Source organism: Peromyscus leucopus, chromosome 7, assembly GCF_004664715.2.
Source record: "Peromyscus leucopus breed LL Stock chromosome 7, UCI_PerLeu_2.1, whole genome shotgun sequence".
Lineage (NCBI taxonomy): Eukaryota > Metazoa > Chordata > Mammalia > Rodentia > Cricetidae > Peromyscus > Peromyscus leucopus.
The window spans coordinates 31,161,756-31,188,246 of record NC_051069.1 but is presented as its reverse complement, the minus strand read 5'-3'; positions in this window follow the sequence as shown (position 1 = coordinate 31,188,246).

Here is a 26,491-nt window from a genome sequence, read left to right as displayed (position 1 = left end):
TGCTGGTCCCCTCGTGAGGTCTGTCAGCCATGACTGCCAAGGCAGATGGTGTTTGCCTCCACTGGAGAGTGTCTGCTCTCATGAGACTCCAGTCCACAGGGATTATCTGGTTCCATTTGGGAAATGAAAGCTAAATGACCTTCTTCCAAGATGAGCAATTATCATTCCTCATTGAGGGGAAAAGGGCTGTTTTTTTCTCTCTCAAGGGGGACAGAAAACTCTCTTGTAAAGCTTAGAAGGCATTCTTCACACCAGACCCACAAGGGTGTCCTAAAGTTGGGTCCTTGGGCCTGATTGACCACTAGAATTACCAGAGATATTGGACCCCATAGTCCAATTAATCAGGTTGAGTGGCGCTGGAAATTCTTAAATAGATCCCCCAGTGATTTATATAAAATACATTTATGGGACACGCTGCAGATTAGGTCACAGGTGTCCCTTAAAATTAAAGGCTTGGTCCCCAGGGTAGTACCAGTTGAGAGACAGTGGTCTGTTTACGGACAATGGCCCAGGGGGGAGTCCTTAGGTTACTGTGAGGCCTGGGCCTCTCCTCACTCCTTTGCTCCCGGGCTCGTGATAAGGTAAAACCATTTTTATTTTGCCACTTCCTCTGTCCCCAGATCTGCCTCCCTCCATTCTTGTCACAGGTCCAAAGGGGATGAAACCACCCCACCAAGGCTTGACAACTCCCAAACTATGAGACCCAAACAACCTCTTCTCTTTCTAACTGATCATCTCAGATACTTGTGGTAACAGGAGCCTGACTCGCACGCACGGGAGCACACCGGTTGGGCTGAGCCCAACAGACCAAATCAAACAGGCGCTATAGTGGGGTGGAAATTCCACCACTGGCGTGAAACCAAGTTGTTTACCGATCTTCTGATTAATCCAGAGGGAGTGGGATGATATTCAAATACCCAAAGAAGCAAGTACTAATGGGTTAATAGGCAGCTCCCTGCTTTAGCCTTACAAGGACACAGCCTGGTGTTAACCAATCAGCTTTCCCTGTGTTGTTCTATTTCCTAGTTCTTTCCTTATAAACTCACTGCTTTTCCATCATCCAAAGGGAGCACACAGCCTATCTGCAGCATGGAAGAGTCCCTAAGTCATGAATTGTAAATAAAAGACAATTAGATTTATGACTAAATTTGTTGTCATTGTGTCCCCTGACATTCAAAAGGGCACTCGGGGTCAAAAAAGTGCATCCCAAGAAGTCTGGTTGATCATTCTCTGAGTTTCAACACAGACTGTGGGAAGGGAAGTACCTACTCCTATGGGCAGCGCCTTTAGTGCTGTTGGGTCGCTGGATTGGAAGATGAGATGTTGTCCTATGATGGAACAGAGGCCTGTTCCCTGGCCCTCAGCCCAAAGGGAGACACTTGTTGCCATGTATCCTGACTCCAAGAAAACAGAGCTGGGGCTCTCTGGACTGTCGGCAAGCTTTCCTACACAGCAAGAGGGAGTTGTGACTCTGTGGCTCTAACCTGCTGATCCATCACAGCTGTCAGAGGGCCGAATGTGCCAGAATTTCCAAACCCCAGTGGAACAACTCTCTGTAGTACAAAGGAGATGTGGCAACTCGTGGTTACCTCAGCGGGTAAAAAACGCAAAGGAAACAATGAAAGCCTGTAGGTTAAGATTAGGCATCTGGATTTGGGCCATGCTGTGATGCCTTGATGCTGTACACCTTTAGACATATGACTTAGTTCCCCTTGGTGTCAGTATCCTCATCTGTAAAACAAGGGTAGCAGCAGGAATACTCAGTAGAACAATGACTGCAACATTAGTCAATTGCATTCATTAAGGCTCGCCCAACTTTGGTGGTTGTTCAAGCTTTATTCTGTTGCTGTGTTAACACTCTCTGACCAAAACCAGCTTGGAGAGGAAAGGGTTTAGTTGTTTATACCTCCAGCGCACAGTTCATCATTGGGGGAAGTCAGGTGAGAACTGGGGATGGGAACCCAGAAGTGGGAACCGCAGAGGAATGCTGCTTGCTAGTTCTCTCACCAAAACCATGCTTAGTTAGTTTTTTATATACAGCCCAGTAGCCCCTGCTCAGGAAATCAGCACCCCACTGTGGGCCGGACCCTCTTAAATCAATAAAGAAAACCAAGACAGTTCCTCACATAGATCAACTTGATAGATAGTTGAAACTTTCTGTAGTTGTTCTAGGATGGGTCACGTTGATGGTTAATGCTAACTAGGACAGACAGGGAGATGAGTCTGTGCTCAGAGGCACCCAAGGGGCTCAGTTCCTCTTCACCAAAGTGCTTACATTGGATATGAAGGGATTGGGATAGGGGTGGGGTCTGCCCAGGGCACCGGCTGGTACTCATAGGCTTCCTTCAAAGTCAAAGTCTTCCTGGCCCCAGATCTTGGTAGGATGCTGTGGGAAGAGCCTTCTGTACACTGTGAATATGTATTGCTCTCATTGGTTGATAGCAAAGCTGTTTTAGCCTATGGCAAGGTAGAATAAGGTCAGGTGGAACAATCAAATTTTTGGCTGAGAGGAAGAGGGCCAAGTCAGGGGGTCATGAGCTGCTGCTGAAGAAGCAAGATGCCAGAGGACCTGTAAAGCCACAGACCACATGGTAATACATAGATTAACAGAAATGGGTTAATTTAAATGTAAAAGCTAGTTAGTAATAAGCCTGAGCATCGGCCTAGCGTTCTGTAATTAATATAAGCTTTTGTGCATTTATTTAGGACTGGGCATTCAGGACAAAAGGCTCCACCTCCATTTACAGTAGGGAAAAAGGGCTTCCCAGATCTGCTTAACTTTTAACTCAATGAAAGCCATCACTGGACCACAGTCCTCCTCATCACCGTTGGCAGGGAGCCAAGGTATCTTTCTTCCAAGAGTTCTCCTGACGATCTAGCTGCCAAGCAGGTTTGGGAACAATGGCAAGATTGGCCAAGACAATTAAAGAGGGTCATGAAAAGGCCTCTGCCTGAGCCTGCTCACTCCCTGTGTGTCCCGGGCATCATCAGGCTGGTGATTCCACAAGGAGACTTGTATTTGGCTTCCCAGGTATCCTTATTGAAGATGTACTTAAATGTGAAGGCACAGAGTCTTAACACCTAAGATTAAATTCAGTGAGTATACAGAATTTTCCCTACAGGAGGAGGGCAAGGGGTGACTTGGGGACAGAGATTGATGTGGGAACAGCGGACGGGGTGGTGTCTGAGAAGAGGAGGCTTTTAGCAGTGTGACAGGCAAAGGAGTCCTCCAGGTGTAGGAGAAAGGTCTAGAATAAAAGAAGTAAAAATTCCAAGGACTAAATGCCTTTGTCACTTGGTCTAGTCTTTAAGCTGCTGTCCGCAGATCCCTCCTGGATGACAGGCATTTTGCCAACTATTATACCACCAATTTGATTTTCCTAGCAGAACAGAACAACGGCCCTTCATTCCTGTCTTCCAGAGGGAGAAACTCCGTTCCCTTGTCCAGTGAGGCAGACAGGTGTCACTGGATTCCCAAGTCCTACTGTGCAGAAGTGAGCAGGGCGTGATGTTAGAAGATGGGTCAGTGCTTAAAGTGTACAACACACAAGAGCGAGGACAGGAGCATGGACCCCAGAACCCACATAAATCTACTGGGTATATCAGCCCATCTGTAATTCCAGACCCCAAAAGGTGGAGACAGGATTCCCATAGCAAGCTGGGTAGCTAGGCTAGTCTGGGGTCACTTGAGAATCTCCTCCTCAGTGAATGAGGTGGAGACTGATGGAGGAAGAATACCAGTGCTAACCATGGGTTTCCACATGTACACGTCTATGCACCTACAAACGTGAACACACCTATAATGCACACACACTCACTCACACTCACACACCATATAAACATACAAAAGCAAAAAAATATATATAGAGAAAATAGAAAAGAATAATTATCTTTGGAAAGAAGCTCTGATTGGTGGTGATAGACTCTTCTGCCATCTTTAGCACCTCATTTTCCCAGACTCATCCAACAGCAAGCAGGTTCATCACTCCTATTTCTAGGGCTAGAGTGGAGGCAGGAATTCACCCCAGATGAGCTGCCCTCTGCTAAGTCTGGCTAAACTACCTCCCGCAATCCTAGTCCCAGGGTACAAGCAGCATGAGCATGTGGAGAGCACATAGAACATGTTCAATGAATGTGTCCTACACTGATGTGAGAGGCCAATGGGCTAGCCTTGGCCACCTTTGCTGACAGTCACTTTCCTAGGACCCTTGTCCTCCTCTGCTCATGTGCTTGAATTGGCTGATGCTATGGCAATGTTGTTGGAACCCGGAAAGCAGCAATAATCTAAGACTCATAAGCTGTCATACAGAAGGGAATACCTCTGAATATTTTTATATTTATTACTCAGAGGCTTCATGATGTAGAACACTTTGGACATGGTGGAGAATCTTGACATTAAACTCTTCCTTATTTCCTTTTCCATCAGAAAGAACTTTGTAGACCATTGGTTTTCATGGTTCTCTTTCATAGAAATGTGAGCTAATATCTAATTTTTCCTTCAAGAAGGGCCTGTTTTCAGAGATTAAGTTAAGGAAACTACATGTTTAATACCTAACTTTAAATAATGTTTCCTGTGAGGTTCTTAGATCTAGCTTGTGTCTAAGAAAATCAAGACAAAGGCTGCATTAGGTTCATTGGTTTGCTCTGGGCTACCCCTTCAATGAGGAGCCAGAGAAAATTCCAGCTGCTCTTGCTAGCTCTTGCCAGGTTCCTTACATGGGGACTCCTCCAGTCATTGGTGATGATATGTTGGCTTCTGCAGCCATCAGGACACTCTCAGCACACTGTGCAGCTCCACAGCCCACCATCCCTTATGGTCATCGGCAGGTAGAGTAGTTCACCATCCCTTCTGGAGAGATGGTCCTCAGTAGGTGGAGTAGTCCACCATCCCTCCTGGAGAGATGGTCCTCAGCAGGTGGAGTAGTCCACCATCCCTCTTGGAGAGATGGTCCTCAGCAGGTGGGGTAGTCCACCATCCCTCCTGGAGAGATGGTCCTCAGCAGGTGGGGTAGTCCACCATCCCTCTTGGAGAGATGGTCCTCAGCAGGTGGGGTAGTCCACCATCCCTCCTGGAGAGATGGTCCTCAGCAGGTGGGGTAGTCCACCATCCCTCCTGGAGAGATGGTCCTCAGCAGGTGGGGTAGTCCACCATCCCTCCTGGAGAGATGGTCCTCAGCAGGTAGAGTAGTCCACCATCCCTTCTGGAGAGATGGTCCTCAGCAGGTGGGGTAGTCCACCATCCCTCCTGGAGAGATGGTCCTCAGCAGGTGGGGTAGTCCACCATCCCTCTTGGAGAGATGGTCCTCAGCACGTGGGGTAGTCCACCATCCCTTCTGGAGAGAAGGTGATCATCAGCAGGTGGAGTAGCTCATCATCCCTTCTGGAGAGATGGTCCTTGGCAGGTGAAGCCTTAAGCACCTCAGCTTTTTATCCTGCCTCCATCGCAACAATCCTCTCAGTGATTCTCCAGCCAGGATCCCATGCTCCAGTCAGACCCGTACTTACCCTTCTCCACACTCACAGTTGAACCTCCCAACCAATCTCCATCTTGCATGTTCAATGTCCAGATGCACATAGAAGAAAACTCAACCTACTGCTCTCAGGACACCAACACTTGGAAATTTTCCCTGAAGAAGTTGTGTTATCCTTGCTTTAGAAACAGAGAAGTGGAGGCAGTCCTTCAAACTTCCTGCTGTTGTTGCTGTTTTTAAGATTTATTTTTATTTTATGTGTATGAGTGTTTTACCAGCATGCATATATGTAGACTGTATGCATACTCGGTGCCCATGGCAGCCAAAAGAGGGCACCAGATGCCCTGGAACTGGAGTTAAAGATGATTGTGAGCTGCCATGTGAGTACTGGGAACTAGACCCAGGTCCTTTGCAAGAGCAGCAAGTAGTCATAATCATGAGCCATCTCCCCAGCTCAAACTTCCTATTTTTAACTAATATGTTGTTCTGTTTTTTTTTCATGAATACCATGTTATTTTTGTGGACAATAATTGCAGTATGGCAGAAAAAATAAACAGAGATTTGAGATTAGAAATACCCTGTCTTGACCTATGTGACATAAGTAAACTTGAGTAGGTTATTCTACTCCTCTGAGGCTCAGTTCCAGTATCTCTAAGAAAGGCAAACCCTACCACCTAATGAGTAATAAATAATAAATGAATAAATAAAGGACACAGACTTGATTATCATTGACTCTTGAGTCACAGAGGTCCGGCCCTAAGTACCTACTTTCTGCCTTTTCCTCCTGCATCTTCCCTTTGGTTTCTTCATCTGACGAGCTCTCGGCCTCCAAAAGTCACAGGGCTTCCAGCTTCCAGGAACTCCTGCAGGGCAGCTGGATTCTCAGGACCACTGCTCTGTCAAAGTGCCCAGGCTGGTCTGCATCCCTTAAGAAGAAGGGCCGAAATGTGTCAGGACTTGGTGAAGGAGAATGGAGGAGGAGGAGCCAGGAAGACTGCATGATCATCAGACTCTGCTGTGAGTCGGACTAGAGGAAGGAAGGTTGGGAAGCATTGCAGAGACCCATGAGGGTGACAGGAGGCTGCCGGGAGCCCTTGAGCTACTGTTGGCAGAGGGCCGCCTGTATCTCCCGGGGAGGATCTCTCTTATTGTCCGTGCTCTGCTGAGTTTTAGCTGGAAGCAGCCCATGGGAGTCACTGACGGGTTTAGAGCAGAGTAGTCACGGCTTTGCTCAGCCATGCTCACTGTCCCTTCAATAGCTGAGCAAAGAGGGGATAGAAAGAATGAAAAAAAAAAAAAAAAAAAAAAAGATCTGTCTCCTGATTCCACCACTCATAGCTAGTAAACCTTCTTACTAGAAAAGACTGTGACTTCCTCGACTTTATGTTGGAGCAATCCCATCTCTCAATTTATAACACACCATAGTCACAGTCCTTTGAATTCTAGAATCATAGATATTTTAAGTTCCTCTAGAATATCCCAGTGAAGGTGATTCTATGGTAGGCTTAAGGGTCAGTTGGCTTCATTATTTCTGGGAATGAAGAGATGGGGATTTGGTTTCATCTGATCTAGTCCAGTCTGGTTTGGTCTGATCCATTCTGATCTGGCCTTAGGTTCTGGACATGTGGCTTTGACTCTCCTCTCACCTGAGACATCTGTGTCTCTCCCTTTGAGGGGCTTTGTATCTACTCTGTGAACTACCCTATGTCTTAGTAACTATCCTTTATGTACCTCTTCCCCTGTCCCATGTGCCTTTCTCAGCTCAGACTTATTTGTATGCAATATTGCTCAGGACATAGTGAAGAGGTTGGATGACTCTTTTGCACAGGCCTTGGCATCCTCAGAAAGATCCAATTTGTATATCCCTGTTGTATATTTTCTGGGGAATTTCACTAAAGGTCTGTGTGCCCTGAAAGCTTGTCAGCTTCCCTTAGTAAATGGATAACAGCTTGGTCATTATGTCAATAGAATGTAAAACTCAAATATCAGAGCACAGTAGCATCACACACACACACACACACACACACACACACACACACACAAGAAGCACAATCAGCAATATCTGCAATGTACCAACCTGTGGCTACACTTTGCTGACAGGTGTATGGCAAGCGAATTCAGCCTTCTGAGAGCTGTTCTTTGTGTCAGATGCCTAATTGCACCCACTGAAGGTTCCCATGGGAGGGTGTGACCAACTGTCCAAGTTCCTGGCAATAGTGTCTGGAAAATCTTCATCAAGGATCATGGAACAAAGAAGATTGCTCTTGGCTATGACCTCTGCTAATGTATCGAGTCTACTCAATGCCAACACTAATTCACTCTTGCAAATAAAGGAAATAGTGATATTAAAAATTTACTGCCAGGCAGAGTACAAAGTGCTTTTCATGAATCATCTAACTTAAACCTCCCAACATCCCTATAAGGAAGCCATTTAATGGACAAAGAAGCCCAAGTTTAGAGAGGTGACAGCCTTGCTCAACATGAAAGCTCTTGAGTAGAAGAGGTCATACTCAACCATCAAGACCAGACAGCTTCAGACTCTATCCTTTATGTACCTCTTCCCCTGTCCCATGTACTTCCTTCTGAGAGGCTGGTTTAATCCAGATAACCCCACTCACTGTGAAGTTCTCCAGGGCTGTCCCCCTGCCTCAACTATTTCATTTGCTGGCTCTCTCCCATGACCTCTTCCAATTTTGTACAAAGTCTTTCAAAAAAGACCACCAAAGTCATCACAATACAGAATTGTTGTTTGTCTTAAAACTGACATCCTTGAATTCCTCCACTGACTTAGTGCACTCTGACACCCTCCTCTTCTGGTTAATTATAGTGATCCTCTCTCATCCCTTGAGAGTGTCAGATGTGTCTAAGCACAAGCTTCTTTCTGATATCAATCCTTAGGTGTTGTCAGCCCTAATGATGAAGAGCATCAGTGTGCACAGAGGGCATTACCCACAAGATTATGGCTAATAAAGCTGTCAGGACTGGGTCATGAACTCAACTATGCTTGGAAAACTGAAATGCTCTGCCAAGAGGAACCAACAGCCATCAACAACTTTTTAGAGAACCAACACTGTGTTTTGGACAGGCTTAGGTGACATGTTAAGGTGTTCTGCCTTGGACATGTGGCAAGCCAGTCATCCAGACGGTAGCCAGTGTTTAGTGAGTGTCTTCTGTCCACCCGGGGACAGCATTATGGAGAAGATTCACGGAGTCCTGGTCTTCATGGAGCCAAGGTTTAGGGGATGCAGACTGTTTCTGTGCTACCTTTACTTTTTGATTATGTTGTAAATAATACAAAAGCCCAATGAGTGGTTTTTTTCTAAGTGTTCTGGCTGTCTGATGATGAACTTTAATTTCACTTTGCTGCTTATATCTATCCAGTGCTCTCCAGTTGAGATAGCACAGTAATAAGATGGAAAGAGGGATGGGGAGGGAGAAGGATGAGTAGGTAGATAGTAAACCCTGCTCATCCTAGATGTGTTTAAGAGTGATTGCTGGTATAACCCCTATACTACACTCATCAACTTGTTTTTATTCATTCATGCATTCAGTTTATCAAACATTCATCCAGTGTTCATCATCTGCCCAGCCTTGTGCTAAGTACGATAAGCTCCATGTCAATTAAGACATGCATCTCAATTCCCTATCATGTAAATAAGCAATTGCAGGGTGCAGAATAATGGGAGCCAAAAGAGGAATTGGCTGGCTTGGCCTGAAGATGTGATGTGTCTTGACTGAATTATGAAGAATAGATATGGGCGTCCCAGGCAGATGAGGAGGAATGACAGGGAAAAATAGGAGCAAAGGATAAGGCAAGATAAAGGAACACTGTTGTGAAGCTGGAGTGCAGTGCATGTGCAGTGATGGTCTTCTGCAGCCATTAAAAGTAATAATAGGGAAACAGTAATCAGATTGTCTGAGGTTTGGACAGAATTCTGTCAATCTATTGGCTCCCTGATGGTTCTTAGACAAAGAAATAGCAACCATATTTGCACCATGCAAACTGCGCTGAGCTATGGTCTATGAAGTCCACTCTGTTAGTGTCAAAGAAATCAGACTGAAGGAAATAAGAGTAAGACTAGAAACAAGGACACTGTATTCCATAAAACATGAGAGGAAGCCCAGCATAGTGGCACACATCTTTAATCGCAGCGTTCTGAAGGCAGAGGCAGGAGGATCTCTGTGGGCTCCAGGCCAGCCTGGACTACATAGTCAGACTCTGTCTCAAAGCAAATAAATAAATAAATAAATAAATAAATAAAATAAAATAAACGAATGAGAGGAAGAGGGAAGAGAGCAAAAGGTAGGGGGAGGGGAGGGAATGAGGAGAAAGGAGAAAAAGGAGATGGGGAGAGGAAACGAGAGAGACTAAAGGCATACCTGAATCTGCATGGAAAATGTTTCCCTGAATACAGGAATGATGGGCGCGGTGGTCATGTTCCTCCCCTTGGGGTGGATGCAGCATATGCATTCTGGACAGTTGTTTCCATAGGATCCCATGGAATGGAGGAAACACACTTCCCTAAAACATATGTTGATGGGATTATCAAAGCAAGGAGCAAAGGGTACATAGGACAGATAAAACCCTGCCTGCTGTGGTCACCTTCACCCAGGTAAAGCTATGAAGAACTGGGCTTAGAGAGGAAGAGCACGCTCCTTAATTTCATAAAACAACAACAACAACAACAACAACAAAAAAAAAACAGTTTTAACGGGCTAGAATGAATCAGATTCTGTGTCACGTTAGGAACTGGACAGAGAAGAAAGAACAAGAGGGCATCTCTAAACCCCCAACAACAACACCCCCCCCCCCCCCGGCCATCTTCATGGTCAGGGTGGACCACAGCTGAGACTGGAAGCTTCTCAGAACCAGAGTAAATTCCTGCTCCTGATTGTACTGGCTAAACCCTCTGAAGTTTTGGACACCAGTGGACATCTTTAGATGGAAAAAAATTCCTCCTATTTGCAAATTATCCTGGTACCCTGTGTGTTGCTCATGAGTCCTGAAGGGTTTGTAAGTGTGGAGAAGATATCTACAATACATTTAAAAATAATTGAAGAAATTAAGTTTCAAGTTAGTAAGCATATTATGAGCCTGGTGGAAATATATACAGTGGGTACATATTCTATGAGGACAATTAGGCTTTATTTTAAAAATTAATTTTTTTAATTTACATTCATGTGTCTTTGTGAGTGAAAGCCTCATGTGTTTAAATGCCCAAAATATCCAGAAGAGAGGTCTGGATCCCCTGGAGCTTAGGGTATAGGCCATTGTGAGCCACCTGACTTGGGTGCTAGGAACAGAACATGGGTCCTCTAAAAGAGAAAGAAGTGATCTTAACCACTGAGCCATCTCTCCAGCCCCAAATTTTGCTTCACAAATGTCATCCTACAATATCCACGGGGGACTGGTTCCAAGATCCCTGAAGGAATGAAAGTTTACTGAAGTCCAAGCGCCCTGCATAAAGTGGTGTCCGCACAGGACTCACACATCTTTCTGCAGGCCTCTGAGAGTGTCCAGACTGCCTTTAGTCCCCAGAATAAAGCAGAGGCTGTGGAAATGGGTGTTCTGCTACAGTGGAGAGGAGGGCTGGCAGCATGCTGCTTGTAGTTACACAGTCTGGAAAATACACACCAAAATGTTAGCAATGATTTTCTCTGTATTGTAAGATTGTGTGTGTGTGTATGGGGGGTTGACTTTGGGCTTGTTTTCTTTATTCCTGCTTTCTAATTTTTCCTTGATGAATATCTATTACTTATATGGTGATGATAATATTACTAATAAAGATGAGAGACTCCAAATCATCTTCCAATCCTATGCTCTTCCCTACGGCCAGAAACACAGCCAAGACAAGCCTGAGGGAAATGAAGGTCACACACCAGAGAGGTTTCTCTGGACTCTGCCTCAACCTTGGTCAATCTGCTGTACGGAACTTGTCTAGCATGATGGAATCCTAAAGTGCCAACCCATCTCAAAGAGACATGTCCTTTGAGTCTACCCCTGCAGGAACAAAAGACTACAAGAGTGGACAGACTGGGGCAGGGATTGAGAAGCATCACAATGTGTTGTATTGTATGTGTACATGCATGTTTGCATGTGACTAAGAGCCCATGCCCATGTGTATGTCTGTGTGTGGAGGCTGGAGGTTGACGCCGAGTATCTTCTTCAATCACTCTCCATTTTATTTATCGAGGCAGGATCTCTCCTTGAGCCTCATAAATTTGGTTTTCTAGTTAGGCAGCTTTCCCCAGGCTACTCTGCCTTCATTCCCAAGCACTGGGATTACAGGCAGGCTTCTGTGCTCTCCTGGCTTTTACATGGTTCCGGGGACCCAAACTGTGGGCTTCACACTTGGAAAACAAGCACTGTATTCAATGAGCTGTCTCTCCAGGTCCACGAGAAAGACTTTTGCTGACTATGTATTGTGTGGTGGCTTTTTCCTGAGACCATAATGCTATCTTGGGTTTTGCCCCCTGTAGCTGTGGAAACTAGATCAGATCAGTACAATGCTAGCCAGGTCTGTGGTAATGGCAATGGAGCTATGGACGGACACTCGCTCTGTGGTGGAAGGGAGGGTTAGGGACCCTCACCTGAAATTCCTTCTCCTCCAGCTGCAAGTGAGCCTGGGAGATACCAACCTATGTAGAAGTTGGAAGATTAACTGAAAATAGGACTCTGTGATGCAGCTTCCATGAGGATGCCATCCATATGGAGTGGGACTTGGTGGCCCTGAAGCTGTTTGGGGGTCACCATGCTCCTGGAAGTAACCCCTCAGGTGAGCTTAGCGAAACAAAAACAAAAAGCTGAATAAACCCACTGGTCTCACTAAGTTGGACTTCGGAGAAGTATACTTTGGCCTGTTATTCATGCCCATCTGTGGTGACTGGACATTCATTGTGTCTCCCTGGGAAAACAACACCACATTACGTCAAGGCTATCTGGGATTTTTACTATTGTGTTATCTGCAAACAACATTCATAAGACCAAACTCTTCTACTCAGAGTGAGATTCCCTCCATTAATTTTTCCCCTCTAATTTGGACAGATCTTTGCTCTAGTCCCCATCCACCTCTCTAACCCCCATTATGGGATCATAAACCCCATCACAAAATCTGAGTCCTTGGGGTCTTTGGAGTCTGGCACATTGGAAGTGTGAGATCCAGCCATCTGGCTGGCTAAAAAGCAAGCGGTTTTGAAATATTTATGTCCATGAAGAATGAGCCACGAGTTTTAGCTGTGTGTTAGAGGTTGAACAGACATGCACAGCTCTTGGGGCCCCGGCAATTCTGAATTCTGCTGAATTCCTCCTGGAGGAGAAGGCGGGTACAAAGCCTGCTTCATAAAGAAAGAAAACTGCACAGCTCTCCTGCCCCTTGCTTGGCCTTCTGTGTGTTTTCTGAAGGAATATTGGTGGAGAGAGAGTGAGCTGATGCAGAGATTAATAACCCAGGATACTCTCTGAGGCCCCATAAGCTTTAGAAATGCTTTACAGAGCTGAGTGATTAAGAGTGGGAGAGAAGAGCCCATCTTAATCAGCAGTGTGAGTTTAAATTTGGGGCTCTCTGCAAGGGTCATTAGCTTTCATTAATTACACAATAAACAGAGATCTAGCGGAAAGGGGCCACTGGTTACAGGAGGCTGGATTGGGAAGGCAGTTCAGGTGTCCTTGGGTGCCAGTGGTACCCTGAACCTGGATACACAATTCTCCCCTGAGCATCTTCCTGCAGAAGAGCTGAAAGGACCAGCCATATTTCCAGGGTCAGGGAAGGAGGACCCACAGACCACATCTGAGGAGAGCATCATTTGGTATTCTATCAACTTTATTGTGTGGCAAAGTGGAAAGAACAAAGACCCCTTTCTGCTCTTTCCTTTTCTTTTACATTTCCAGCCGAATCGGTGGGTATCAGCTCACTCATATGGATGGTGTTCTTGGGGCTTTTCCAGATTATTTTAAGAAGGCAGGCGTTTGCTGAAAATGAGCAGTCTGTTTTCGTATTAATTTTGAAGACCATCTGTGATAGATTTACTAGAATGCTAATAATATTTTTGCTTTCCTCTATTTTTTTTCCAGAGCCACTTAAATATCTCCCCAGTCTTGTGAGATGTATATGTATATGTATTTGTATATGATATATATGTATGTATATGTCTACAAAGCTCTGCTGCAGAGGCCATTGTCAAAGATGGTAGGTGATGATAGGACTTCATGTGGCTCCAGTTGCAGGGAGCCAACACTAGGCTCTTTTTCTTAAACTTAGTATTGACGTGAGGGGTGTCTTCTTTCTGAACACTTCTGCACCTCAGATTTGAGGATTTGTGTTCTGGGGTGCCCTCTCTACCTCAGAAAATAGAGCCACTGAAGAAATGAATGATTGGACTGCAGAGAAGTCACTAAATAGCTACTGGTGAGTGCTGAGCCAGACATTGGGCTGAGATGTCTTGAAGTTCTCATTAATTCCTGTCAATGATTTTGCAGTGCTGTGACCGTGATACCGGACAGAACCAGTCCAAGGAAGGGAAGATTTATTGGGGTTCGGGGTTCCTGAGAGTTTCAGTGTATCACAGTGGGAAAGGCAAGGCACAGCCACTTAGTTTGCACTGGTGGGAGCATGTGGTGGGGTTGCTCACATCATCATGAAGTAGAAGGCAGGAAGCACGTTAGGCACCAGAGGCCGGCTGTAACCTTCAAAGGCGCACTCCGAGTGACTCACTTTCCGTAGTTAGGCCCCATCTCCTCAGGTTCCACAGTCTTCCACAATAACGCTGCTGTCTGAGGAAGAAACTGGCCTGGGGAAGACACCACACATTCAAACTATAGCACTACATTAACAGCTCTGAGAGGGAGTGACGGTTAGAGAACATCACAGATGGGAAGTCTAGGGTTTAGAAAGGTAAACAACATCCCCAAGTCTTCATGTTAATGTGAGGCCAGGATTGGAACGCATATTATTTTATATAGTAAATTGAATTCCTATGCTAAGTATTGTATTTTCTAGAAAGACATAATAAGGAAGCATTTGAAAATGAATCCACCCCTGTAAAGAAATTATCTTTTGAGTCAGAAGAACCATTTCCTACCTTTAACCTAACTCTTTCAACTCCAGGCATAGGGCCACTTGGTGGTCTTCTGGATACATTATCAATGTGCATTGTGGCTGTGATGTTTTGTCAACTGCATCACAGTTGGAAATCACCAACTGTGATCACCATGGAAACACACCCTTAGGTGTGTCTGTGAGGGATTGTTATAGATTAGGTTGAGGTGGCCAAATTCATGCTAAATGCAGGTGATTCCATTCCATGGCATGGTCCTCCATTTCATGAAAGGAGGAAGCTAGCTGAGCATCAGCATTCATCTGTCTTTGCTTCCAGACTGTGGATACATGCCCTGGCCACCATGACCACCATGTCCACCCAGCATGATAGACTTGACTAGAACTGTTATTCAAAAGAAACCCTTCCTTCCTTCCTTCCTTCCTTCCTTCCTTCCTTCCTTCCTTCCTTCCTTCCTTCCTTCCTTCCTTCCTTCAATTGCCTTTTTAGTTATTTTGTTGCAGCAATAATATAGCAGCTCTTGGTATTAGTAGGAATATAATTGCTTTAAGAATTGAGGGGTCTCCTCCTGACAAATAACTTATCCAGAGGGCCCGAACAGCAAGGAGGATAATTCTAAGTGCAACAGATCTCTCCAATCTGGCCCTATGTCTGCGTCTCACACAAAGCATGGAATGAGACGATATCTGGTCTCTTTCCTCTCCTCCCTTGACATCACTGTTGTATCCTTGTAGTTCATTCAAGAAGCTTGTGAGAGCACCATGCTAGAAGCGTCGTAGAAGGCACTCTCAGGGCTGTTGGCTTGGTGGGTCCACTTTCCTTGACATTAGTGCTTCTAGCCATCTCTCCACTTTGCACAGCTGCCCACCCCTGGCCTCTCCTCACCTTCTCTTCCTACTGCTGAAGAGCAGGACTCTTGACTAGAATTGGACTGAAGTCCCTTGGCAGGAACAGCAGCTGTCAAGGAGACAAGGCTGATGGCTGGACCACTAATGTGTGAACCTGGGAGCCAGTTGTACCGAATGTGGTCTTCAGATAGAAAAGAGACAAACAAGTTATAAAGACAGGAGCAGAGATGAGTCAGGAGCAGAGACGGAGAGCTCGTCCCTTTCTGCTTCGAGTGCCCTGCCTCTGGCTCTTGTTTCCAGACACATCCTGTTTGTCATTTTATAATAAGATCCTTCTGTTTTTCTGTAGTCTACCTTGAAATGGCTTCCGTGCTAGCAACCGAGGGTTCTGATGTCTGAGCTTTGTGAGTTAGTGTCCTATCTTAACTGCTCTCTGAAGCCCTGGTGTTAGGTCCATTTTCCCTGTAGGCAAATTAATTTTGCTCAGTCCTGGAGCAGCAGTTTATCTCTGTATCTGTTTTCACAGGTGAGAAAGAGGCATGGATCAGCCCTGCTGGTAGATAAACAGCTGAAGAGGAAATGTGCTGTAGAGAGTGAACATCTATTATCCCGGATTATGATCGATGGTATGTTATCAGACTGGCTCTTTTTTTCCCCTCCTGTCTGTGTAGCCTATAAACCTGAAGATTGGAGGAGAACAAATCTTGTCCATAGAAGCCGTAGCTTTTCTTTATGTCCCCAGAAAGATGCTAGCCAAGAAGACAGAAGGTCTTCTTCACTAGTATCAAATCAAATGGGAAAGAAAATGAGAAGAAATGAGGGTCAGGGGGATCTGGGTGAGACGACACTGTGTAGGAGCCTGCATGCTGTGTCAGTGTCTCAGTGCATAGTAGGGCTGTGGTCCCCACTCTCCTTCATTTGCATTTCCTAAATGGTGTACAGGGTAAGGGGAGCAGCCGGGAGGGCAATGTGACACACATATAGGTTTCCTAGGAAGCTATAACAAAACACCACAAACTAGGTGGTGTTAAAAGTAGAAAAAAATACATTGTCTTACCTCTCTGGAAGCTAGAAGTTCAAAAATTAAGATGTTTGCAAAGAGGAAGGGGAGATCCTGCCTGTCCCTTCCCTGGCTCCCTGTCATTCAAGCTCATGGCATTCTGACTGTGAGCTTTCACGTCATCTTCTACCTGTGCACACTGCTATGGCCACATTGCCCTCTTCTTGTAGTGACATCAGTTTTATTAGATTAAGGACCCACCCTGTTAGACTATGACTTCATCTTAACTAATTATACCTTATAACAACCATGTTTCCAAACAAGGTCACATTTTGAGATACCATAGGTTTGGCTTAGGAATTCAACAAATACTCATTTGAGCTTAACTTGAAGCAAGGTAGTTGCCTCAAGGATTTCGGGCTAATGCAGTGGGTAAATTAAGGTGCTGACGAACCTCAGAAAAATAATTGTTTTCAAGGCAGGATTTCCCACAGCACACCAGGTGGCCTGTGATTGATGCGCAGGCCCCACTGACCTCAAACTCATGATCCTCCAACCTCATCCTGCCAAGATCTGTGGTGACAGATGTTCTTGTTTGCTTTCAGTGACTGTGATGTGTAGCACAAATCTTAAAAGGTGTTATTAATAAAATCAAACCTGAAGACAGGTATTGGAGTGAATGCTGGAAGATCAGAGAAGCAGAACAAGCCAAGCCACCTCTCCTTGCCAATTCCTCAGCTGACCCTGTTTCCTCGGACTGGAAGCTTCTGAGTCCTCATCCAAATGGATCTCAGCTGAACTGTGCTGCTCAAAGCCTAAAAGCTTAACCAGGCCTAGTTCCTGGTCCTCACACCTTATATACCTTTCTGTTTCCTACTATCACTTCCTGGGATTAAAGGCTCTTGTTATTATGCCTGGCTGTTTCCAGTGTGGCTTTGAACTCACAGAGATCCAGATGGATCTCTGCCTCTGGAATGCTAGGATTAAAGGTGTGTGTGCCACCATTTTCTGGTCTCTATATCTAGTGGCTGTTCTGTTCTCTGATCCCAGATAAGTTTATTAGGGTGCACAATATTTTTGGGGAACACAATATCACCACGGTGGTGAAACACTCTGACACAAAGCTACTGGGGGAAAAAGGGTTCATTTCAGCTCACAGGTTCCAGTTCTTCTCTGAGGGAAGCTGAGGCACAAACTCAACACAGGAACCTAAAATAGAAACCACGGAGAAAGCTGCTTCCTAGCTTGATCCCCCAGGCTTATACTCAGCTAGCTTTCTTATAGCTCAAGACTGTTCCGCCCAGGGGTGGCACAGCCCATAGAAGGCTAGGACCTAACCCAATTAGTAGTCAAGAAAATGGCCCACAGACATGCCATAGGCCCATCTGATAGTTACTCAGTTAAATGTTCTCTCTACCCAAGTGACTCTTGTTTGAGTCAAGTTGACAGCCAAAACTAACCCGTATAACAGGTGTGCATTATCATGCCTTAGATTGTCATTCTTCCTCAGAAATTTGGTAAATTGATTGGGTAGCTATGAAAGACTATTTTGATGAAGAGTCACGATTGAGAATTTCTCCCAAAGGAAGGCATAGCCAGGAAGTAGCATGGGGAGTATGGAGGTATAGGGAGAACACGAGGTTGTCTTAGTCCATCTTACTATATCCAAGAGAATAAAATGGGATAGATTAGTAAGACTTCAACCAAGGGATATGGGGCTCAAGGCACATCTATAATCCCAGTGTGGAGACTAAAGAACCATTCAGAAATTGAGGCATCAATCCCACTGGATGTCTCAAGTGTGTGTGGTTGGGATTAGATAACAGTTGATATGAAGAGGAATTCAGAATCAGACCCTGATTACGGACATTTTATGGCTAGGATTCCCTATTTGCCACTCTGGCTGAGAAGAAGTCATAGCCTTCTCATTTCTAGTCCCATCACAGAGAACAGGTTTCAAATAAAGGACTCTGCAAATAGTGGTTGATCAAAAGAACACATGCCTGCATCAATTAGTCAGGACTGGCTGCTCAACCAACAGGACTGAGTGTTTGTAATTAGATCCTACATGGGGAGAGACGGAGGGACAGGAGCTGACGTGTTCAATCTGAGCATTTATGCCATCTATGCCTGACATGGAGCAAGGAGGAAGAAAAAAGGTAGAGAGAAGAGAGGAGTCTGAAAAGCATCCTAACTATTGCTGATCTGGCCTTCGCCAACTAAGTTGCATTTGCAGTTTATAATAAATCAATAGGTGTTCCATATTCAAATGTAAGAACGTATTATCTCAACTGAAAGATGAATTTGAATTATCCTTTTCATTGTTTCTCTCCATTCTATAATTGGTTATATTGATTTCTTCTGTCTGGGAAGTATATCGGAACCAATGCATAATTACTGTGAAGTTGTATTCCCGTTAAAGTAATAGAAATATTCCTGGGACAGTTAAGTGTTAAGTATTCCTGTGGGTGATCACTACCACTCCATTGAGTACCTGGACTCCAATTGTTTCGGCCCACTAATGATAAAGATAGAGAATTCAAGGAAGAAATTCTTTTATACTATTCACAAAACCAGAAACACATGGTTTTAGAAGTCACAGTAGAGAGTTTTTTTTTTTTTTTTTTTTTTTTTTAATAATTCAAACTAGCTACCAACAAAGAAATTTCTATTGGCTTTGCAGGAATCTGATCATCCAGCCAGTATGAGAATGTTTCCAGAGATGGAGAGCTCATCTGCTTGCCAGGAAGTCAGCTTTGTTATTGGACAAGAGCCTGAGAGGGACTGGGATGAGACCCAAGAGTCTGTATTGTAATATCAATGATGTTGTGTTATGGTATCAAGCCACAGCAATGCTCAATTGTGTTTCAGAATCAGACTGGCGCTTTCCAAAGTTATTTCAGCTAAGTAGCCTATAGATAAGGCTACAATCTTACACAGAAGCAGGATGTTCAGGGAAGAAGAGAGGGTTGGAGAGAAACTGGGTTGGGACTTTGAATTCAAGGAATCCTCAAAGTAGTCAGCTGCCCAGGGATGAGGGTGAGGCCTGATCACAGCTGGTAATTACACCTGTAGCTTACCAACCTCTAATGACCAACTCCAAAGACTAAGCCTATGAGCATGAGGTGTTAGCAGCTTAAAATGGTTCAGGCAGGAGGTTGAACAAGGCCCATTGGGAGCCTAATAAAGAGAAGCAAGAAGGAATGGTGGGGGATGGACCTCCAAGGCCTGCTCAGTGTCCTGTAGCCCTCTCAGGCCCACAGTAGCAAAATTCTTGTTGCTTATAGTTTGCACACCACTGCTAAAGACATTCTGGTCTAGGGCCAGGAGGATGTTCAGGAGGTAAAGGCGCTTGTTCTCAAGACTGATGACAGGAATTTGCTCCACAGGACCGCATGATGGAAGGAGAGAACTGATTCCCACAAATTGTCCTCTGACCTTCACATATGTACTATAGTGGATGTGTGCTCATACATGTGTACACACACATGTGCACATACATACACACACAAATAAATTTTTTAATTTAAAAGAATAGACACAAATAAAAAAGAAATACTGGTGTCAACACCTCTTTTCATCTCTAGCAGGCAAAATCATGCCCCAACACCCTCCACAAGGCTGTACTGCGGCTCACTTGCAGTATAGCCCTCATTTATCACAAGAAAACACTTCCTTATCATTTTACCAGAAGCACATAAGCCCCAAAAGATGTTCTGAGATGTGATATTTAGTCTTGTTTGTTAACATTATCGAGAAGCCATTTTTGTGTGGGTGTGTTTGTGGCAGGGCAAGTGCACATGTGTACGCGTGTGTGCGTGTGTGTGCCTGCACGTGGAAGCCATAGGTCAATGGCAGATGTCTCCCTCAGCCACTGTCCATCTTAGTTTTTGAAACAGAGTCTCTCACTGAACCTGGAGCTCACTGGGGATAGAATTCTGGCCAGCAAATCCCAGATATCCTCCTGGCTTTGCCTCCCTGGTGCTGGGATTACCAATACACACCACCACACACGGCTTCTTATGTGGGTGCTGGGAATCCAGACTCTTATGCTTTCATGCCAAGAACTACACCAACTGCCCGGCTCCCTGGGCCCAGAATGTCCTTATTTTCTGAGGTGGAAGGGTACTAGTCCTTTTATTTTGCATATGCTGTTGGGACAGGTTCTGGGCTTCATACACAGTAGGCAGGTGACCTGAGCTGGTCTCACAACTTATTGACAATAGTTTTTGAGAAGGTCATTTTGAGATGGCCTAATAGATGAGAAGATGCTTTCTATGCCAAAATAGGATAATGGAGAACTCTGGGTCACAGGGATAGTTGAGGGAAAAGTCCTTGTGGTATGGATGAATTTGAACATTTCAGAATGAAGGTGTGGTTCAGTAGATTATGACTACATGTGCCTGACAGGTGGGGAGGGAAGGTGAGGTGATAGGGGAGCCATAATCCGGTGCCAGATAAGAACAGGACATTGTAAGAAGTTGAGAAGTGATGTTGATTTTATTTGCCCTGACTTGTGCAAAACCACACTGGTTTGGGGTGACCACTGCATCTTGTTTTGAAAGTATTCGTATGCGGTTGTTTCCTAGTCAGTTCTGGGATTCTGATGGGGGTTTGTTTCTATCTGTTTTCAGTCATTATAACAAAATACCTGAGACCGAGTCAATTTGTAAGGATAGAGATTTATGTGTTTCCAAAGTCTAGGAAGTCTGAGCATGCTGCTGGCATTGGCCGACAGTGCCTGTCGAGGACCTTCTTGCTGCATCATACCATGGCTGAAAGTGTCATACGGCCACACAGCATCAGGGTTGGGCCCTCTGCTTCTACTCAGGCCACTAGTTTCTTCATGAGGTCTCCATCCTCATGGCTTCTTCTATTCCTAACTCCTAAAGGCCCTACCTCTGACCACCATTAACCTCTGAATTTGGGGGTCACATTTCCAATACACAAATGTTTATTGTTTCCGTAACGGGGCTGGTGTTGGATTTCAGTGTGTTTTTTCCAAAGCCACTCCGCTTTCCATGCTGAAAACTAGGGCAGGATTTCTCAATAGCTGGTCCTCTTTTCCATGGCTTCTGGAAGATTTACCAGGGTTGATGCTGAGCCTAGACCAACAGGTTCCCACAGCACTTGGGGGTGTTATCCCAATAGGCTGTAGATACAGACAGTGGGTACATTCCTTTTTCTACGTTGCCTAGTACCTCCACCTTTATTCCTCCTTTGATGATATTTGTAGTGTTCTCTTCAATTGGAAGATCTCACTTGATGGAGATGTATGGTGGCACCGGAACGGATCCCACTTTCTCCCACCGGTTAAAGTTGTCTCATCTTTTTCCTCTTCCTGTCTGCTACCCTCAACATTAATTAACATCTTGCTTGAATATTTCCTAACAGTTTCAGTTCATATGATGTATTGATGCATTGCCTTTTCAGTGCTGATCTTCCTTTTATCTCTCTGTCTGTTGGACAGTGGATGGTAGCAATCATCAGGGCAGTCTTGATACTTTTGCTCGCTTCATTTCCAATGTTTGGTCATTTCTTATGTTGACTGGAAGCCCCACTTGAACATTCCAAAAATACAGCTCAAGCGATTTAATTGAAAATAAATAAATAAATAAATAAATAAATAAATAAATAAATAAGAGGGGTGGCCCTGATGACCTGGACATTCACTGGTAGCAAGCAGAGAAGGCCCTGAGATCCTGAAGATGCAAAGAGGATGCAGTCCTCTGTCCTCTGTCTTTGCTTATTGATATCACTTGTTTTCATGTTTCAAAGGCTCCCTGCCTTAGCCACACCATCTAACAAGGGGGCGGAGGGGGGGTCTTTTTTAATTCTTAAAACTATATATATTGTGTATATATGTGGGGATGGGCATGTACCACCATGAATGTGTGAAGGTCAGGGAACAAAAGTCTATTCTCTCCTTCCACCATGTAGGACCTGGGTGTCATCCTCAGGTCATCCATCAAAACTTCATCCACTCCAAGACTCTCCTCACTAAAGGGATTAGCAAAATCTCAGGGAAGGCTTCTGTTGATCAGGCTCAGGACATACCCTACTCTAACTTAGTCCTTGGGAGATATGTGGTTGTCATTGGCCAAGTTGGAAGTATGTGTTCTCACTCAAGCCATCAGACCGATGAACGTTCAAGAGGATCATCCATAGTTCTCTTGGGAGAAGAGCGGGTTGGGTACCACCCAGCAGGACACCCCTTGTTAGCCCTGCCCTCTTGTGCTTCAGTCTCTTTTAAGTGTCATTTAATTTATTTGCTGTGTTCTTCCCCTGTTTTCTGCTCCTACCACAGCTGTAGCTGAATGTTATATTTACATTTTGCCGGAGTTGCTTGGGAGGGCTCTGCAAGTGGTCTCCCAGGTCCTGTTCTCTTTAGAGCAGTCCACATGACACAGCTTATTGAAGGTGTCTATTTAGCCAAGTTTACATACAGAAATGTTCCTGTAAATCCCAGCACTCAAGAGGCCGAGGCAGGAGGATCCCGAGTTTGAGGCCAGCCTAGGCATCTGAGCAAGCCCAGGCATCCCCATCCCAAGTCTACAAGAATGTGTTGTACAACTCTGTGTACCTGACTTTCCAACTCCCCACCCCAGGTGACCCCCCTAGAATAATCTTCTAGCATGCTTTTCCAATGTGCTACCATCTGCAGAGGCTATCATACCAGAGAGAGAGTGAGAGAGACAGCATTCAGAGGAGATATAGAAGCACCCCATTTAACTGGACTAACTGATGAGAGGGATGCAAAATGGCAGCAGAACTAGACCCCAAACACAAGGAACTTACAATATTGAAAAGAGAGAGAATGCATGCATCATTTATACGAGTATGCAGGAGTTATATGAGGGACACTGTTCATATATTTTATAGATAGCTTGTGGCTGGACCAATGAATGACAATACCACACTGGAGATGTTTTATCTGACTTGAAGGATGGGAAAGATGCTTCTGGCTAAGAGGAAATAGGGATATGGGTGTGTCTGGCAAAGTGAGCAGCTCAAAGCCGTGGCTAGCTAGGCAGGAGGTCAGAGAACAGCGAGTGATTCAATAAGTGCTTTGTGCAGGATGGTTGGAAATAGACGGTGACCTGAGTTTAGACTGGATTCTGCACGGTGTTGAATGATGCCAGAATTTGAAGATGGTGGCAATGAAGCTAAAAGTTGCTAAAAGAGAAGTGAAGTCCCCAAGGTTAACCAACCATTTTCCGTAGTCTGAAGGGTTAATTATCTTGTATGTTCCTAAGAAAGCCAAGTCCTGGGACTGGTCCAGCCAGCCTTTTCCCTCGTTAGAGTGGGGTTGGCTTTTTTTCTCAGCATCAGAATGTAGACTGGCATTGCTGTGATCAGGACTCATGTCCAGAACAGAGTTCAGCACTTGGGCCTCCAAGATTTCCTCCTGACTAGCCCCAGCCAGGCTGGGTTCATCTGGTGTTTTCTTGTGCAACAGCAGCAGCTCCAGGGGGGGGGGGGGCTGTGCACGACCTTACAGCAGGCAGTGGACAGAACGGCATGGGGCACGGCCTGTCTGCGTGCTCTGTGTGTGCTGCGATTCCCCAGCTGGCCTGAAGGTCAGCCAAGGGAACATGTTTGTGAAACTGGACAACAGTCTAAGCTGCTGCTGCTGGGTCCCTTTCTTCCCTTTTCCTCTCGCTCCAAAGCCGGGACTGGGAGTCGGGTTTGCTTCTGGCCAGGAGCTTTCCTTCTTTGTCAGCTGACTGCCCCTGCCCCCCACCCCTCTGAAAAGGAAGGGGTGGGTTTCTTGGCGGTATTTCTGATGGTTCCTGAAAGGTTCTCAATTCTCAGTTGGCAGCGGCAGCTTCAATGTTTTGTGCAACATGAGACAGTGTGTGTGTGTCAGGACTTTGTTCCAAGGTGCCCTGGGAAACACACCACATAGGCAGCCCCTGGCATCCCTCAGGAGTCCCTGGGAAGGGGAAGTAAAGGATGATGGTGTGTGAGCCATGTTTGTGCAAGGCAGCCAGTTTGGGGGGCTTCCTATTCTCATGATGCTTGTCTACTAGGATGAGGTCACAGATACCTTGCCCAGCTTCAGACTACTTTAGAAAGTGCAGGATGATGAATAGAAGTCCTATGGGGAGAACTCCATTTTAAAGAAACTGTGTCCTACCCCTTGACTGTATATAAATCAGAGCCTGGCCCTTTGGTCCCTATGTCCTGTTGCTAGTAGTAGGGTGAGGGGCAGAGCTTACTCCCTACTCAAAACTGCAGGTGCCTCTGACCCAGCCCTCAGAAGAGCATCAGCCAACTGATACTGATCCTTCAGTTTCAAGCACTTCTGGGGTTTTGCTTCAATTCACTAGAGAACATCAAAGCCTGCCTTGTGAGGGAAATCCACCCCAACTCTTCAAGTGTACTCTGCATGTCAAGAGAGCACCTGTTAGAATCAGACAGATCCAGATGAAAATTCCAGTGTCCTCCAGGACTGGTAGTAAGCCACCATCAGGGCACCAGTGTCTGTGCCTGTTACATAGGAGACACCCTACACTCATTTTATAGTGATGTTAGTGGACCAGACAAGGAAATAATGCCTGTGCTGGGCTAGCCACACGCTGTGATGCTACATTTGCTATGATGGTGATGATGTTGCCATGACTGTTTGCCACTGACTAACTGGTTGTGGGAAATGGTCCCAAGGTGGAACCCTAAGTTTTCCAGGCTGTGGTTGCTCCTGCAAACAGTCTAGGCAAGCTGTTAAACAACAGCATTTACACGGGGCTAATTTAACACAGTATTAATTCTAGGATGCAGCTGGGCCATCACCCCATCTGGGTGACTCCCACTCACGACTGGCGCACTGCCCCGCAGAGGCAGCCTTCTGAGTGGCTTCCAGATTGACCTCAGGAGGGTGTTTGCAGCTCGGCTATCAAAGGGTTGTTAATTTTACACACATACCACATTAACACATGGGTTCACTGGTCTCATTAGCTTTTCTGCTGATACCCAGCTTTAAAATGATCACTCGGGCTACGGATGCCCTGCAGACATGAACTCTCATTATTTGGGGGGGGGATAACACCCCCACTCATCCATTAATCTAGAACAGCTGCTATTTGGGTTTTTTCTGTGGTTCACTTGGCCAGTTGGATTGGACAAGTGGTGTGTCAGAAACTAGCACTTTGCCAAGCAGCTGCGGCAGATGTAAGGAAGGAAGAGACCTAGGTGCCTCAGTGAAAAGCAAGCGCCGTGGTGGACCACAAGAAGACAGCAATGAAACTCAGTCCAACGATTACCACCGATGGTGTTCAGTGTGTGGACATCTATGCCTTACACTCAACCTATTTCATCGTCCAAAGAAAGGAACTCAGCACCTCTTACAAGAACGCCGAGGCCGTTTATTAAAGTCCAGCCTTAGGTCTAGCTCAAACCCAGCTCTCTACAGGACTCAGAAGTTGACTTTTCAGGAATAATAAAAATGACCTCCTCTGTTTTGATGACGGAAGCTGTGTATGATAGAGGTACTGATGGCATTTCTAAGAAAACACAGACATGGGACCACAAACACACGAGAAGCCCCAGTGTCTCTATTGTGCTTGCCTTCGCCAGTGTGGGCGATGGGCAGAGGGCAACTGTTAGGAGTGTTTCTCCGGCCCACATTGCTGTTTGCTCTGGGGGCTGCGGCTGGGCTGCCTGGATGTTCTTCTCCCTCTCTTTGTGCGGATGCTCACTGCAAAGGGACCATCTCCTGCTAATGGGCCAACTGGGAAGGGGGGCCGAGGACACAGGATCATTTGTCACAATCAACCTTCCTGTCAGAAATCAAGGAGATAGAATATCATTTTGCAACATCCCTGCCGTGTCCTTGACAGCCATCATCCATAAAAGAAACCCTTTGGCTGACCACACACCACCATACAGGTGGGCAACTGTGCCAACTGTGTGGGTGGGTCTCACCAGAAAGCCATTCACAGGAATCCTCAGCTGTGGAGACTGTTAGTGGGTGGCCTCCAAGGGCCACATGAATTCAGGGTGCAAGGCCACTTTGCAGAGAGAGTTTCCAACACAGGGTGTCATTTGGCGCCCATCTCCCCCAGTGGGTTGGGTTGTAGGCTCCATGTGATCAGGTCAGCCCTCCACATGGGGCAAGC